This window comes from Mustela erminea, chromosome 16 (genome assembly GCF_009829155.1).
Source record: "Mustela erminea isolate mMusErm1 chromosome 16, mMusErm1.Pri, whole genome shotgun sequence".
Lineage (NCBI taxonomy): Eukaryota > Metazoa > Chordata > Mammalia > Carnivora > Mustelidae > Mustela > Mustela erminea.
Window position 1 is genome coordinate 35,117,861 of NC_045629.1, and position 19,338 is coordinate 35,137,198.

The 19,338-nt window shown below is 33.7% G+C and overlaps 1 protein-coding gene and 1 pseudogene across 1 annotated transcript in view; both read left to right on the forward strand.

Annotated features, from left to right (window-relative positions):
• RALYL (RALY RNA binding protein like) overlaps positions 1 to 19,338 on the forward strand; it is a 691,528-nt gene that overhangs the window by 292,644 nt on the left and 379,546 nt on the right.
• On the forward strand, positions 16,626 to 16,759 carry LOC116575626 (annotated as a pseudogene).

Here is a 19,338-nt window from a genome sequence, read left to right on the forward strand (position 1 = left end):
TCCATTAATTACCTACTTTGACTAAAAAAGCCTCATTGCAGCTGCTAATGGATCTCCTTTCAGGGCTTGTTAACATGGGACCTCAAATGAAGCACTCAAGATGCACATCTAACCTTCCCAGTATTGAATATGCCCATTAATAATACTTTTAACCTCTAGTGGGGAAAGTAGGAGATGCTAGAATTGATATACATTTATGTTTAATCATCAAAGCTTCATTGAGCTCCATAAATTTTGTTCTTATTCATATCCAAATGGAACTGCCTTTTTTCAGTATATTCTTTTAAAAGGAATAGGGTAATGATGACATACTTCTCAACACACTGTTAACATATTATGAAGGATATGAAAGTGAACCATGGTCACAATACTCAGAAAGCTGAAACATTGTATTTCCTGAGAGGGTAAGACAAACTTTATACAACCCCCAAAGAACAAGTTCAAATAATATCCAGCATGGTAATTATATTCATAACTGGTTTTTTTTCCTTTTCTCTAGCTATGATTAGTGAGCTTCTACTTTTTCAGGGGATAAAAGGCTTTTTTGCTGATATTTTCCTCTTTTTATGCTACTTTATGCATGCTTCATTAGGCAAAACTTTTTTACACATTTACTATGAAAACAATCTTATGAATAAAGGGCAGAAATACAATATGAAGAATATGCAAGCAACTTTCCTTTTTTTTTTTTCTTTATGGAATTTAATTAAATCAGCTGAATAAGAGTAAAGATTTTCAAAGACAATTGAGTGTCAGTACAGTATTTTGTTCAGTCTCCAGAATGGTGCGGACTTAGATTTGAATCTTATTTCTACCAAAAGCTACCTAGGATCTCTCTTAAGTAGGTTACTTTTTCTCTGAGCCTCAGTTTTCCGATGTATTGAAAGGGTGTATTAATTCCAACCTTATACATTGTTATCAGGTCCAACCTTATACATTGTTATCAGGATTGACTGAGATAATGATTTAAAGATGTTAAGAGTGTTATGTGATCCTGACATATAAATGGCTCTCCGTAAAGGACAGCTAACATCTTGGTACACAGTAGGTGCTCAATAAAGACTTGCTTAATGATAGAATATACTGTCTTTTCTCAGAATCCAAGACTGAGAGTAAATTTTCTGTTTGCCTTTTCACATTGTACAGACTATGTGAAAAAAATATGTCAAGACAACTTGTTTCTTGCTTGATGCTACAGTTATATGCACCGAGTACCTACACACTTGAGGAAGATTTTCAGTAACGCCATGACTAATCTGTTAGTTTCATACTGCCGGTGGTGAAAAGAACTCTGCAGTAACTGTCTCAGAGATCAGTTTTCTTAAGTGGATCTTACATTGTGGTGGATGGGCTTATAATGAATTTTTTAAATCTCTTCTTCAAACTAGTCGTTCTTTCTTATTATCAATAAAATATGGGTTTTAAGAAAATAGGGGTAAAAACTTACTTAGTGAATTATAAGATTTATTAGCAAATCTTAAAGAAACAAAATGATCACCACAATCAAGCTAACTAATATACCTATCACCTCACATAGCCATTACTCCCTATTTCAACCTTCCCTCCCCTGTGAGAATGTTTACCTACCCTCTTAACAAATTTCGAGTATGTAACACAGTATTATTAATATAGTACCGTGCTGTTCTTCAGTCTCCAGAAGTTACTCATCTTGCACAGCTGAAACGTTGTACCTTTTGACCAACACTCCCCATTTTGCCCTCCATCCAGCCTCTGAGAAAGCACCATTCTCCTTTCTACTTCTAGAAGTTTGATTATTTCAGATTCCAAGTATAAGTGAGATCATTTCACAATGTATACATACAGCAAAATATCAAGTTGTAAACTTAAATATATACAATTTTTATTTGTCAGTTATAACTTAGTAAAGTTGACAAAAATGAAGGGGAGGAAATCAGAGGGGGAGACAAACCATAAGAGACTATGGACTCTGGAAAACAAACAGCATTTTAGAGGGGAGGGTGCATGAGTGAGCCTGGTGGTGGGTATTGAGGAGGGCACTGATTGCGTGGAGCTCTGGGTGTTATACACAAACAGTGAATCATTGAACATTACATCAAAAACTAATGATACAGTGTATGGTGACTAACATAACAGAATAAAAAAATTAAAATAATAGGAAAAAAATCTGAGAATTATTTTTTATGTAAATGTTATTTACACACATTGCTACCTTTTACCCTGTTAAGGAGTTGTCTTTTTAAAGCATCGAACACAGGCAGTAGAGACTTTTTGTGTGTTGTATTCCTGTAATGTGATTTAGGGAGCTCTCTGGCAAGGTAAAGCCAATCAAGAAGGAATCCTGGTGATTCCTTCCATTTCCATGGAAAAGGCCTAATCTTGGACTTAACTGAGAGATGATAAAACCTATTGGCATCTCCTGAGAAAAAACTTATCCTCTTGATTTGAGAGTTTATAAATAAGATGATTTTTAAATAATATCTTTTCCTCTACATCCAGGATGATCTGAAACAGTATAAATTTATCATCATGTATGTTTTACTTGAAACAACTCTCTATAAAACTGGAATGTGAGGATTTAAGAAACCTGGTTTTCAAAATATTACAAGTGGTTGCTATTTAGTCTTTTAGAGCTGCAGTATTTATTTTGCAAACTTTTTTCTGGCCCTTTACTTCACGACATCTGGTAAACTTTACTGATAATCAAGGCTGAATAACTTATAACATCTACAATCAGTATGTAATCAAATCTGATGAAAAAACATTTATACATGCTTATTTCATTCATATATATATATATATATATAAATTTTTTAAATGAACTATTTTAAAGTGCTGCTCTTTCACAACTTATCCTGTATTTCTGGAACTAGAAAAGTTCTTTTGGGTATTGGTGTCTTGACATGAATGGGAATATTCAAAATTAATAGGGTATTAATGATAGCAATTAAGTCTAGGTCTTTGTGTTGTATTGTTTGCGCTTTGTATTGTTTGCACATGGATTTCCTTGAATCTAATACTGTTTAGGGGGTTACTGTGAATATTTGTAGAAAAATCTGCATTCCGAGGAGTCACTTCTAAAGAGTTGGCATCCAAAATGTTACTAAATGAAAATTAATTGCTTTTCATAAAAAAAGAACATTTTACAACATTGTGTAATCATATTAAAACAATGACTGGCCTCACTAATGGAAATTAAATGTGATCCTGGGTGTTCTGGCAGTGTAGCCTGGGAACTGGGTTTGCATGTAAAAGTGCAGTTTCTCTCCCCTGAGCAGATTTTGATTCTCAAAATAATTAGTTCTGTCAAATAATTAATTTTGTTGACAAGACTAAGTTGAGAATATACAACCTCCCTCACATATATTATAATTATTTGGAATGACAAGATGATATCAAACAATAATCTTCAATTCTGGATGTCAAACTTGATCAGATCATTTCTTTTAGTACTTCTGAGGTTCATGTTTATAACCTTGAATGGAACACATAACTCATTGTCTATAATACCATTTATATGTGGAATATTTATTCTAGTCTTTGCATCTGCTTTGTGTTTGTCTGTAAGGAAATGTTTTTACAAAACACGCAATTTGCCAAGAGATAACTTTTAAGCTTGTATTCAAATTTTAATTTATTTTCTTTTTAAAGTATATTATTTTCTAAAGCTCTTTAAAAAGGTAGTTATGTAAATTGTTGTGCTTCTTTTGCTTTCCAAAATTAGATAACATTTTAAAAATACATCTTACCCTTCAGATGTCATTACACATCCAATTTAACTTTCTCCGTAGATGAGTTAGAACACTAGAAATAATGAGTCATGTCAATACGTACTCACAAGTGAACACAATTTATTTATCAGCTGACATAATTTTATACAAAACCGAAACTTTGGTGATATCCCAGCTAAAGTCATCAAAATACTTATTATTTAACATTATTCTGTAAGTCCATGGTCAAGGAAATGAGACATAAACATAATATACTTCAGAATGATCATTTCCTACAGACAACATGAAAACCAGTACATAGAAACTGAAAACCACTAGAATTAATATGATTATATAAAAATATTCAATTATATTGATCTCTTGATCTATGTTAATTTTTTTTTAATTTTTTCTTCAAGCTTTTATTTAAATTCCAGTTAGTTAATATGCAGTGTAAATTAGTTTCAGGTATAAAATTTAGTGATTCATCACTTACATACAACACTCAGTGTGTATCACAAGTGCCCTCCTTAATCCCCATCACCTATTTAACCCATCCCCCATCCTCCTCCCTCTGTCAGCTCTCAGTTTGTTCTCTATAGTTAAGAGTCTGTTTTCCCGTTTGCCTCTCTACCCCCGCCCCATGTTCATCGTTTTGTTTCTTAAATTCCACAAATGAGTGAAATCACATGGTATCTGTTTTTGTGTGACTGACTTACTTAGCATAATACTCTCTAGCTCCACCTACATCAGTGCAAATGACAAGATTTCATTTTTTAAGGATCTGTGTGTATGTGCGTGTGTGTATCACTTCTTCTTTATCCATTTGTCAGTCAGTGGTCCTTTGTGCTCCTTCCATAACTCAGCTATTGTTGACAGTGCTGCTATAAAACTTGGGGTGCACATAACCCTTTGAATCTGTATTGGTTTGTTTGTTTTTATCTTTTGAGTAGATACTTAGTAGTGCAATTGATGAATAGGGTAATTCTATTTTTAACTTCTTGTGGAATCTGCATACTGTTTCCCAGACTGGTTTCACTAGTTTGCATTCCCACTCACAATGTAAGAAGGTTCCCCTTTCTCTGTATTCTTGCTGTATCTGTTGTTCCCTGTGTCTTTTTTTTAGCCATTCGGACAGGTGTGAGGTGATTTCTCACTGTAGTTTCCCTGATGACATCTCATGTGTCTGTTGGCCATCTGGATGTCTTCTTTGGAAAAATGTCTATTTGCGTCTTCTGCCCATTTTTAAACTGGACTATTTGGTTTTGGGGTCTTGAGTTTTATAAGTTCTTTATATATTTTGGATACTAACCCTTTATCAGATAAGTCATTTGCAAATATCTTCTCCCCTTCCAAAGACTGCCTTTTAGTTTTTTTTGGTTGCTTCCTTCATAGCAGAGGATCTATGTCAATTTTTAAATCTACATCTCTTTTTCTGTGTTTCTCTCTCTCTCTCTCTCTCATAAAATAAATATCTCTGGGGATGGCTTCCAGGTGTCATTTTCTAAAAACAAAAAACAAACAAACAAAAAAAAAAACCTCCTAAGGTTTTCATTAGACCAGTATTGATATGTATTAAAAAAATTAGAATTTTACTCAAAAATTGTTTTAAAATCTTAAGCAAATGAAAATATACCAGCCACATTTTTAAAGGCTAGATTGGCAATTATAAAGGTGTGGAGTTTTCTCATATTAATTTGTAGTTTGTAGAGCAATCCAATCAAAATAAAAATTTTGAAATATTTTTGAAATACAGTTGACATACAATGTTACACTAGTTTCAGGTATACAGCATAGTGATTTGACGATTCTATACAATACACAGTGTTTACTACAGTAAGTATAGTTACCATCTGTCACCATACAAAAATTACATTGTTATTGACAATATTTCCTATGCTGTACTTCTTATCCCCATGATTGATTTATTTTATAACTGGGAGTTTATACATCTTGATCCCCCTCCTTTTTCCACCCATCCCGCCACTAGTTTATTCTCTGTATTTATGAGTCTTATCTGGTTTTTAGTTGTTTGTTTTTGTTTCATTTTGTTTTGTATTCCACATAAAAGTAAAATCCTATCGTATTTGACTTTCTCAGTCTGACTTGTTTCACTTAGCATAATACACTCTAGGTCCATCTGTGTTGTCACAAATGGCAAAGATCTCATTCTTTTTTATGGCTGAGAAATATTCCCTTGTATATATATGGTATACACCACATCTTTATCCATTCATCTATCAATGGATGTTTAGATTGCTTCAATACCTTGACTATTATAATTAATGCTGCAATAAACACAAAGGGGTGCATGTATCCTTTGGAATTAGTATTTTTGTTTTCTCTGAGTAATCAGCAGTGGAATTATTGAGTTGTATGGTATTTCTATTTTTAATTTTTTGAGAAAACTCTACTGTTTTCCACAGTGGTTGTCCAAATTACATTCCCACCAGAAGTTCATGAGGGTTTCCTTTTGTCTGTATCCTTTTATCATTGTCCTCACCAATATTTGTTATTTCTTGTGTTTTTTTGATACTATGTGGTGCTAGATCATTGTGGGTTTGATTCACATTCCCTTAATGATTAGTGATGAGCACATTTTTAATGTGTCTCTTGGCCATCCCTGTTTTCTTTGAAAAAAATGGTCTATTCAGGTCCTCTGTGCCTTTTTTATCTAGATTATTTGCCATATGCCAAATTACTGAAAAATATTTTTTAAGGATTTTATTTCTTTGAAAGAGAGAACAAGAAGGGGGAAGGGCAGAGGGAGAAGGAGAGGGAGAAGCAGGCTCCCTGCTCAGCGGGGTTTATCCCAGGACCCTGAGATCATGACCTCAGCCAAAGGCAGCTGCCTAACCAACTGAGCCACTCAGGAGTCCTGATAAATATTTTTAAATAATTTAGCAAATGACAAATCATTCTAAAGCTCTTATGTGTGTGCAGGTGGTTACATTTCCATATATGGTTTGAAAAGATATGCAGGTAGAATAACAGCATCATTAGATGTTTGCATTCATATAAATCAATACATACAATAATTAACATAATTCTGATGTATATAAGAATATATCAAATCTTATAGGATATAACTGCAGATCATTAGCTAAGCAAATGATTGTTTGGTAAATGGTGTTGAATTACTGGCTGTTCTTACGGGGAAAAATCAAATGTAGTTACATTCAACATGATTAAAATTTATAAATCTCATACATCTCATGGCAAAGTCATTTTTATTCTAGGAATCCATCATAAAGATAAAAATTAAAATACACAAAGATATAAACTTAATGGTTGTAATAGGGAAAAAATAAGCAAGACTTAAAAGACCAATATCAAGTAGAGTCTTATGATAGAATATTAATGTGTTTCAAAATAAATACTAAAATTTTATTTGCAAAAAATTTGTTAAAAATAAATTAGAAGGAAATATGACAGAACTAATTTTATTTTTGATGTTATTTTTATTTCTGTATGTTTTCTGATTTTTACATGTTTTTAAACAAACATGAATTTGTCATGAATAAAAAAACAAAAACAAATTATTTCAAAATACTATTTCTGGGAGTTAAGTTATTCACAAAAACTTCAATATTCACTGAATATCATAAAATCACCAAAAAAAAGGGCTTTGTAAATTTTGCTCTTTCAGAAGACTTAATATTAAAATGGTCTTGTTTTTTTTTTTTAGTCCATAGATTTAATCCAATTCCCATTAAAGACCCACTCTTCATGTGCATTTTGTATGTGTAATTATCACTTTGTTTTGTGCTGTGTAATTGGTTGGTAATTCCAGGATCATGCTGTGACATCCTATGACCATAGGAGTGGTCACTGAGAACATGATTGGATCATTACCCATCATAAAGGAAAGAACTTCAATTGCCCATCTTTAAAAGTGATGTTTAGTGTCCATTTTTTTCCAGATTTATTGAGATATAACTGAAATGTAATATCATGTAAGTTTCAGGTGTACAATGTGGTGATTTGATGCATGTGTATCCAATAAACATCCCACTCCTTAAAGTAACTGCCAAAATAATTTAGAGTATATTTTGAAGAATAAATTTGGGAAGGAAGAATGCTAAGGAATATTTTGACCCATATATTTTAACATTAGAATGACAAATGTTGCTACAGCCTTAGAGAAAAATATTGTTGATGGAAATAAAAATTCTAGAGACATACCAAATTGTATGTGAAAGTTTAATCTGTTAAGAGGCCTCATTTGTTTTCAGTGGAAGAAATAATAGTATAGTTAATACGTAGCATTGACATATTGGTAAAAGGCGAAAGATTTATGCGATCTGAAGAGAAACCAGAGCATTGACATATTGGGACGTCAAACTGTAAGAAATCAATTACACCTCTAACCCTAAAAAAATAATGAATACAAACCAAAAATATTCAGAACATTGTAAAGATCCAGAAGTAAATATTAAAGATTAAATAATGAATTTTTAGAAAATCATAGGAATATATATTAATCAAGACATCAAACCTAAATAATTTAATGGAAAAGATCAATATATCTGATTTCATAAGAATAAAAATTCCTTGGGGCACCTGGGTGGCACCTCTGTTAGGCAGCCAACTCTTGATTTCAGGTCATGATCTTAGGTCCTGGGATCCAGCCTCATATTGGTCTCCGTGCTCAGTGGGTAATCTCCTTGAGGATTCTCTCTCTTCTTCTGTTCCTCCCCCTGCTCTCCCTCTCATATAAATAAATAAGCCTTTATTAAAAAAAAAAAAGAATAAAAATCATTTACTAATGAAAGACACCATAAAGGTAAGATAAAAATAATTTTGGAAATACCTAAGTGAAGTAAAGAATTACAATGTTTACTCTGCAAAGAACACCTAAAAATTGGTAAGAAAAATGCAATTAACCCACTTTTTAAAAAATGGATAAATGATACCACAGGCAATTCAAAAAGGAGGAAAAGTAAATGGATTGTAATATATGAAATGGTGTTAAAGACCATTAATGGAAAAATGTAAAGGAAAATAACAATGAGTACCCGTTTTACCCGTCAGTATTATTTTACTTTGTTATATACTAACAATATTATATATTTTTTATCAGTTAAAAAATTTTTCAGGAAAGGAAATAACTAAAATAAAAAGGAATGTGGAATAATACACAAATTTTTAGATGATTTGATATTAAGTGAAAAAAACTAAAATTGAATGTGATTGGAAATTTTTTATCTTTTTTTTTTATTTATTTAGAGAGAGAATGCAAGAGCAGGAGGGGGAGGGAGCAAGAGTGAGGTGGAGCAGAGGGAGAGGAACAATTTTAAGCAGGCTCCACAGTCAGCATGTAGCTGGGTACATGGCTAATCTCAGGACCCTGAGATCATGACCTGAGCCAATATCAAGAGTCTGACCTTAACCAACTGAGCTACCCAGGCATCCCGGAACCCAGAAATATTTTAAAAATGATAACCCCAAGAAAGAATAAATAAAAAACTATAAAGGGGAATACATTAAAATTTTAATGATAATATTAGACAGTAGGGTTAAAGAGCTAAGGTTCATAAACATGTTGACCATAGTACCTTGTGCATAGAGACATTCAATATATGGTGGGTATTTTTATTTTTATTGTCACTTTTACTCATGTGTAACTGTTATTATGGGGGGATTTTATGTGTTTGTTTTTGTAATTTTTTGCATCTTCCTTATATTCGTTAGCATATTATAACATAGAACTCCATAATCACTATTTAATGGTACCAATGACAAAGTCAATACTGAACAAATTAACCATGACATTAGAATGATACTTTCCTCTGAAACTTCTGGTTTATTTCTATGCATCATTATTACTCTTCCTTAATGACCATCTCTGTTCCAACTAGATCACCATGCTGTCACTAATATTTTAAGTGTCTCCTATGTACCCAAGTATAATAATAATAGCCTCATCTCCATCCCAATTTTATGAGAAAAGTGATATCATTATCCCAATTTTACAGATAGGGTTAATGAACATGAAGGAAGTTAAATAACTTTCTCAAGGACATGCAGGTGCTAGAAAATGGTGCTGCCATTTGAATGAAGACCTCCTGATCAGAATCTGTGTGTTTAGCATTCTCTTATTGCCTCCATACCTATAATTTAATTCACAGAAAATTGGCTTTTTCCAAGTTCTATTTTTGTCATTAATTATTACAAAGTTTATAGTTCAAATTATTGTTTTCTAAAATACTAATATCAAAATATTTTGTGAAGTGTTAGATTATTAGATTTTCTTAGGTTTGAAAATATATTTAGTTAGCTAAATGAAACAATGATTATTGCTAAGGGGAAAAAATGTAGTTTTTCTAAGTCTCAGAATTAAAAATGATTTTGAAAGTAAAATAATGTATTAAATCATGGTACACTAATTTCCATTACCTTTGTATTTTATCCAAAAATATGATTAAAATTATTCAATAGAAAGAAAATCTACATTTATAAGATATCCTATACTGTGTGTGCCCTTTAAAGGTATTAGTTGATCTAGAATACATGTAAAATTTTACCTGGTTGAAATACCATTTTTAGATTGAATCCTTCCAGCTTAAATCAATCCGCTCTTACATTCTTATGTTATCAGATATTTTGCTCTCTTTTGAAGGCAACAAAGGTAATATAAGTTTCTACATCTGAAACCTGTCACAAGGCAGAGCTCAATTTAACAAAAAATTTTATATACTTATGTAATCAGAGAAAAGCTGTCATCTTGCTGATATCTGGAAACCACTGTACTTTGAAAAATGTGTCTAAAACATACTGTAGAACTAGAGGTTTTGTTTTTGTTTTTGTTTTTCAGTGTGTGGGCAAATTAATGAATGTGGACTTTGTATTGTGCCCCACTCCTTCTACCCTGCATTTGCCTGCTGTATCTCCTTTACTTCAAACAGATACAATCTAGAATCACTGGGATACTATCCTCAAAGCCTATTTACCCATTAGATCTAGAAATAGAATTGAGTGCAAATAAAATTCTATTCTCATTTATTTATCTCAGAATTGAATTAATACTTCTCAGTTTGTGAGACACAGGCATCATTGGTCCCTTCATGATCCATTTTATTCCAAAAGTAATTATTTAATTATGGGATACCAAAGTCCAATTATGTAGTCTTCACATATGCAGTTCTATAGTGAACCGATATGCAGAAATTGTGGTTGGGTGAGATCAACTAAAAGGCTTCCAGTCTGAAATTCAGGCTGTGGCATCTGGTTAGTATCTTGGAATTAGAAGGAAATAAAAGGTCTGCAGAAGTACAAAGTCTGTTAATTTGCCATCAAGTATGGATTGTTCAGTCTCATTAAGCACATAGGGTCTTTGTCACTTTTGTTGCTCTGTGACACAGAAGGTCAGTTTGAGTGACTTCACAGCTTACCGAGGTTTATTTTACCCTCCAAGGGCAGGGCCCACTGTGTGTTTGGTAGGAAGATGCTGTCTTACCCTGGGTTCCTAAAGGTGAGCTCTAGCCAATGACTTTAGAGACTATTGTAGACAGTTAAAAGTACTTTGTTTGAATGTGTATTTCACACGGTGTTGTTAGGTCTTGATGACAGTGTATTTCACATTTAGCTAAAAGAGGTTTTTGCTCTGGCAGGCCTGGGTACAAAGCTAATTCTCTCTGAAGTAGGAAAATTAAGGACATATTTCACCAGTTGATATCTGGCAGTAGATTAATGACTGGCATTTCTAAGACTGCGTGTCAAAGAATTTAAATAAACATTTGTTAACATGATGCATTAGAGTCAATGTGCTCTTGTTGCTATCATTGTAAAAGGAAATGATTCAGAAAAAAAAGGGAAGGCTTGTTAGACACATGAAGAGGTCTTATGGTACTTCAGAAACACTATTTTTAAAGATTATTATCCTTCAGAATAGAATTTTAATACCATGTTCACACACCTTGAGAAGAAAATAAGATCCTCTAATTCACGAGCAAGGTTAAACATTTTTCCATGTGCTTGAGACCCTCACTAAAATAACAATTGAGTTAACCCAGTGGTTTGTACTAGTATGCATCACAAAGAGAAGGAATGTTGGAGAACATAAGAGCTAAAGTAGGCCTTGGTGGGCCTGAGACTCAACCCTATAGCTATATGATCATTATCATATAGCTGCTGAATATAGCTGAATATTTTAGCCTGAGCTGCTTTTTGTGTTAATGACACCAATAGTACAAGTCCCATCTCTGTCACAGTTATTATAACAATCAATGAGATAATAATAGTTGAGCATTTTTGTGAGCTTTGAATTGCTGTATAAATACAAAACAACTTAAATACAAAATCTTGAAAGGAATTGTGGTGGGACAAGCTGATTTAACATTTATTAAAACAGTACTATATGCTAAGTACTGTACAAATAATCTGTATTTTTTAAAGTTGAATTTTTCAGTTTGCCTTGTGATTGTATTTTTTTCTTAAAGATTTTATTTATTTATTTATTTATTGGACAGAGAGAGAGAGAGAGCAAGACAGGGAGCACAAGCAAAGCAAGGGGAGTGTGAGAGGGGGAAGCAGGCTCCCCGCTGAGCAGAGAACCTGATGTGGGGTTTGATCCTAGGACCCTGGGATCACAACCTATGCTGAAGGCAGACGCTTAACTGACTGAGCCACTCAGGCACCCCTGGATTTAATCTCATAAAAAGTATAGCCCATTCTGCTCCACTAGTAAGAAATCAAGAATCCAATAAAATTAAGTGTTTTGCTTTAAACCATGATTTTTAGACTACTGCTACTCCTATTATAATGGACTGATGATGCATTATAAAAAATCATAATAATAAAGGGGCTCAGTGGGTCAAATGCCTTCAGCTCAAGTCATGATCTCAGGGTCCTGGGATCAAGCCTCACATGGTGGTGGTGGTGGAGGTGAAGGGGAGGGGTTGGTGTGGAAGTTGGGGGGGAGTGAGGAACCCTGCCTTCTCAGCGGGGAGTCTGCTTCTCACTTCTTCCTCTTCCTCTGCATGCTGCTCCCTCTGTTTGTGCTCCCCTCCCCCCCCCCCGCCGTCAAATAAATAAAAATCTTAAAAAAAAAGAAAGTAAATAAAGGGTTCTTACTGATCTTTTCAACTTAAGTAGATATATTTTATAGAATTTAAGGATTACTTATAACCAGATTTTTTTAAAGTAAGATAAATATCCATGAACATGTAGACAAACATAACAACTGTATTTCTTAAATAACTAAATTAAATTTCTTAAATAACTAAATAACCAGATTTTTTAAAGTAAGATAAATATCCATGAACATGTAAACGAACATGATAACAACTATATTTCTTAAATAACTAAGTTGGGGATCACAAAAATATTTTTCTACTTATACATTTGCTTGCCTTACTTGTGGAAAAAAGTACATATCATGTTGATTACACATATATTATGTCATAAAAGGTGTTTGGTTGCAGAAAGACAAATTTTTAAGAACAATACAATGCAGTATATGCAGAAGTTTAGAGGTGTGGGGTTATCTGCCTGGGTGGGCACATCTTTTGATGTGTGGACGTATGTATGGATTACTGTACGTGTAGTGCTTCAGTGTGAATCATGTAGTGCTTCAGCATGATTGCTTCAACATGATGTTAGCGCTTCAAAGGAGAGGATCTTCTCAGAATGGGAAGGAATGGCCTTAGATTTGAATTGCTCTGATTCCTTGCGTAATCCTCCAGTACTGAAATGTTGAAATGTGTTGTGAAATGGTATAAGAAATAATAGCATGATGGAATGGAACGGGACAGTCATTGGTCTGAATCTGGACTCCACTATTTCATGTTGTGTCCCCTTGGACAAGTTAGCTTCTGTGTGTGTAATTGTGTCAGTCTGTAGAATGTGGATAATACTACCTTATTTGCTGTATTTTTTAATTCAGTGGTAACTTACGAACAATCTAGGAAAGCATTTGACAAATGTGGGAGCCACCAAGGGCAGCTGTTACTAACTCAACCCATAACAGGCAGGATCCAGTCCACCAAAAATCTTGAGCATTCTCTGATTGTTTTTTGTTTTGTCTTGTTTCTTACTTTGCTGCTCTTTCTTTTTCCTTCTTAGTTTTCAGATGTCTAAAGGTGTTCTTACTTCTGATTTTTCATTTGCTTTAGCTTTGAACCCAGGCTCTCAATGTCATTTCTTTGCTTAGAATTATAACTTTTGACCAATCCACCCAACTTAGATTAAGTTGTCTTCCCTGTCTTAGCACATGGTCTACATGAGCAAAGCAAAACATATGTAAGCCCTGACATCATTGAAATATTGCTATTTTGTGTTTAAAATATGCATAATGACTATAGGTAATAAGGATTAGTTTTTCATTGTATTTTACTGAACTAACTTACCAGCCAGAAGACAGTATTTATCAAATGGTGGGGGTCTGTGCTGATTCTCACTGAGGTTTGTTCTCGACCATGAACAAACTCATGATGTGGGGACATTTTCTGAACATTCTTCTTTGAGATATGATATCAGGAAATATAATCTCTTATTACATTGAAATAAGGTTTCAATGCTTTATTTTTTAAATTATGTATCTATTCTATAACGTTATTATATTAAATTATATCTATTAAATTATGCATCTGTTCTATAACTTTCTTGTTGGTAATCACTATAATATATACTCCTTGTATTTCATAAAATATAAAACATGGAAAAAACTTCATATTCATGAAAAGTTATCTGACATAAACTCCTTCTTTGAAGGTAAGAAACACCAGTGTGTGACACTCGCATGGATTTTCTGACTCACTTCAGCTTTACAAATAAGGGAATGCTGTACTTCTAAAAATAACATTCTTAGGAACTTGCTATCATTAAAGCGTCATAAAAACTATTAATGAGTTAACATCTTTTGAATGTTACATTTTGTTAGATCTCCAGTGTTTTTGAAATTTAAGAGTATATATCTGTTTTGTCTCCAGGTTCAGCAATATGTTCCCTCAGCCCAAATTCTTAGCAGACTTTGTGTGATGTGTGGTCGTGGCTTACAGACGTGGGTCACCCTAGGAAGTGCCAGGGTTTTGCCTTTGTTAGTTTCATTATAAATGAAGAATTACACTGGAGAGCCCTTAGAGTTCTAGCAGATGGTCCTCTAAAAGTGGCTGTTATATGTTAAGTGTTTTATGGGAACTTAGAGATAATCAGATAACACTACAAATAATGCCTGCTGAATATGCAGTGGGTAAGAAACGTATCAGCACTCTTTTAAAAATCAGTTTGGCCTCTGGACTCTCAAGCCTACAAAACCTACTTATGTAGTTATAATGTCTGTGTTTTTCTGTATAAATCTTTGCAAAGCTGAGGTCATTACTGCTTGTTTTTATGACCCTAAGCGATATTCAGTTTTATTTTACCAAATAAACTACATAGCTATCAGCTAAACAATAGCTACATAGTGATAGCTATTATTTCTGACTATACTTCAGTAAAATACAAGCTTTTTCTTGATACAATGGAGACAACCACTCCCCATCCAATTTTTTAAATAGCTCTTCTTTCCTGTTTGAATCTGTCATGTTTCATGGATGCTAAAATGTTTTTGTAGAGAGGAATGTCTTTATACACCGTTTTAAAATAATGAGATCCATTCCAAATATGGAATTGCATGTTCCTTAATTCAGTAGTGAGCATGTATTCCTTTCAGAACTTCACAAAAATTGTGAGGATGCATAAAAATACTTACCATTAACAATAGTGGTCAAAAGTATTTCTTACACTTTGATTCTCAAAATTATGCTTTTTACTTATAGAAATATGATAATCCCTTCCAGTGTGTATTTCAACCTATTTGGTTTACGTATATATTTAATATACATAGGCTCTTCTATTTGATTTAGGTGGTGGGTCATGCCAAAAGTTATGAATATATATTTTCAAATACATATACATATAAAATATAGTGATTGTACACTATGTAACCATACCGAGATGGAATACATATGTACCAGGATGTAACAAACTTTCAGTTGACGCAAGAGGGAAAAAACGCATTTCTTGCTCATGAGATATGACAGAGCTTTTTACAGATGCTAACCTGTCAGATACGCTCCTCCCACAGAATCTCTGGACGCTTCTGTCAGGAATTTTGACTCTCAGTAAAATTAATCATGCAGTCATTGAAAGCAATGGATTTACCAATTAGTATTGTCTACAAAATTATCTCAAAATTATAAAAAAAAATCGAATTGTTATTTGCCTGGTTGGGAAGTTGGAGGAGTAGAGTTGTTGTAGATGTGTATATTTAAATCAAACTAATAATATCCTTAAGAAGCAAAAAGAAGAGCAGACATTTACCCACCCATTCATTCATTTTAAAAATTTCATTTGCAAATTTAAAAGTGAACTCAATGAGAGTTAAGCACCTGATATGTTCAAAACCCTGAGCTAAATTATATAAAAGTGAAAATGTGGGTCACCTGGGGGGCTCAGTGGGTTAAGCCTCTGCCTTCAGCTCAGGTCATGATCTCAGGGTCTTGGAATCAAGTCCTGCATTAGGCTCTCTGCTTGGCAGGGAGTCTGCTTCTTCCTCTCTCTCTGCCTGCCTCTCTGCCTACTTGTGATATCTGTCTGTCAAATAAATAAATAAAAATCTAAAAAAAAGTGTGAAAATATGCGCATGTGTGTGTGTATATATGTGTATATATATATATACATACAGGCATAAATATATATACATATAATGCATAATATACATCATCTCTGTATTTAACTTAGTAAGAAAATGAGAGCTGCATGAAAGGACAGATATAGGACATATGCAGTTGATTTTGTTACTACATATTTCTCACTAAAATTATCTATAAAATCAAACGAATGATTTTCTCTCTCTTTGCAAAGTTTTGTGTAACGCATTGACCAGGGATTTAAATATCTTAAACGAAACAGCCCAAAGAAGCTATTTTGTTGCTTATATTTTGGACCTACATGATCTCTCAGGGCCTTTTGGCTAAGATCAAGTGTAGTATCTGTTCTTATCAGTTTGAAATACTTTAAATAATAACATGTCCTGAGAAAAATTTGCATGTGAAATGTGTTTTGAAAGCCTTCAGTGACCACTCTATTGAACCAAAATTCATGAAAAACCAAGGTTAAGGGTCTCTTTAATGTGAAGAAAGGATAAAAGACTTTAAGAGCAAGACAAAGACTGTATAAAGTGGAGACCCAGCACCCTCCTCTACTTTTCAGGCATAAGCTTCCCTGGGTCCATCCCCAGGAGGATATCTGACTGTAGATTATCTCCCTCTCCAGGGAGGGGTTCTCTCCAGCTGCAGATCCAATTTTCGTTATCTTTCTGAGAGACAGAGCTGTTCTGGCTACAGCTTGTCATGTTGGTTTAGTATAGACCTTTGTAAATTATAAACCATTGGTATCAGTGTGTGTGTGCAATGAATATTAATTTCTATCTGTCTCATCAGCGCGGAAGCTAATAAGAGCCCAGTAGATCATATTTCTGTATAAATGCAGCAGTCTGTGTAGAATTGGCCAATTTCTGGAGTCTGACCTTCCCAGAATATTACCTCCACAGATGATCTCATTATTTAGAGCAGAAATTACAAATAAAAATTGTAGCAGTATCTCAAAAATGTCTAACAAATGTTGAAAAAGAGCATTTCCAACACTGAATATTGTTACCTGAGCACAGGACATGTACAATATAGATGAAGTTTAGATCCAAATAGTCTTCCTGGCTCCTCTGCAAGCTATCATGAGTTTCACTTGCAATATCAAGTACTGAAAGAGAAGATGGATGAAACATGAAAGTCATTTCTGAAAGTCCATGTGTAGACCGAGATGCCTGAATTGGTATGATATCAGGTACTTATTATGAACATGCCATTATACTCAAGGACCAGATCATAATACCAAAGGCAAGGTACCTATAGACTCTCAATTGCTGCATGAGTATGAGATAAATATCAGCCAAGGCTCTGATATGTCACTTGTTAATTAAAACCTCTTCAGTATGTTGATTCACAAGAACCTCTTTTGAGAAAACGTGCTAACTTCAGAATTACAGTGATCTCAGATAGAATATTATCAGAAGCTGTGTTATATCTCCAGAGGTCCCTGGAGAAGCAATTTGGGAAAGACCTGGTGGAAAGCACTAGAAATCAGAGTCCAAATTCAGCTCCAGAGAAGTTATCTGATAGAAAACTGAGCATCCCAGAGGTTACATATCTGCTTAGTTACTCATCCAGAAAGATGAGAGCTGGCTATACTTTTCATGGGCTGAAACCCAATCAAAAGGTAAACTTTGACAAATTCCTTTTTTTTTTTTTTAACTTGAGTGTAGTTAAATACAGTGTTATATTGTTTCAAGTGTCTAATACAGTGACTCAACAATTCTATACATTATTCAGTGTTCATCATGGAAAATGTGCTCTTAATCAGCTTAAAAAAAATTAGAGATAATTTGTACAATACACTACAGTACTAGTTTGATACATATTAGTGATCCTTGTATGTATAAATCCAACAACAGCATTCTTAAAAATGAAGGTAGTTTTCCTCCCCAAGTCTGATAATTTATACTAGTTATGCTAATATTAAAACTAGGTAAGAAAACCCCTGGGGATAAAAATACATAATATGTTTATTTAAAAAATAATAAATTTTTAAAAAAACTTACTAAGAAAAAAAAAACAGTAGGACGTCTATGTGGAGACTATAGATGTCTAGTGAATTAAGACACTTAGGGAGCATAGTTATCTCATACCTACAGTTACTCTCTCCTTACTATCATTTGTGGCATAAGGTCTTAACAAATCTTTTACCAAGCTTACAAATAGGTGGTAATTATTGATAACCTTTAGCTTCTATTCAGAAAAGGGCATCCATAATTCTTAATTTCTATGTTTCCTGGGATTTTCTAATATTTTATGGAGATTCTGCCTTGTGTAGCTAAGGGTAGAGGAGAATTGGAACATTTTGTGTCCCGTCATAGGCTATGGCAGCAACAGGGACAGTATTTGTTCCACCAAAGAGAAATTATGCTTTAAATCAGTTATTTGCAATATCTGGATGGCTAGATGCTGTCATTTATAATGCTGTATCTGCATTCAGAGGTGCTGAGTTTAAGGAATTTGTAAACAGGAACTTTATCTGATCTAAACATACAGTAGGCATTTTCACTATATCATTTTTATGGCTACTTAATACAACCCAAATATTCAATTTCGTGGAGGGCAGTTCACCGTTGCACCTACTGTAGGGCATTTATTTCTATTTCAGGAGAGCACAGAAGTGCCAGAGGGTTGGTTGTGGGATTTAAAACCTTTTACTCTAGGACCGGTTTTCCAAAGCCACATCAATAATGATTGAAAGTTGTTCATCTCTGCGGGCAGTTTAGTAGCCTCCATGAAATCACTTAGTGGTCCGAATTTAACTCCTGAGGGAACTGTCATGATTGACAGTTTGAACAAAGAGGACAAGAGTGGAAAGGACCTGTTAACTAGGAGTGAGTGAATTTCTCCTGTGGGCACGACAGTGTTTATCTCCTGCAATTTAGCTTTAAGTGACCTGAGAGTTTAAAAATGGAGAAAGATGTTTTATTCAGTGGAGGAATATGGGGAACAGAGCATAGTTTTATCCTAGTGAATACACAAGAACAATCTTCTAATTCTCCATTGCCGGCCTCATG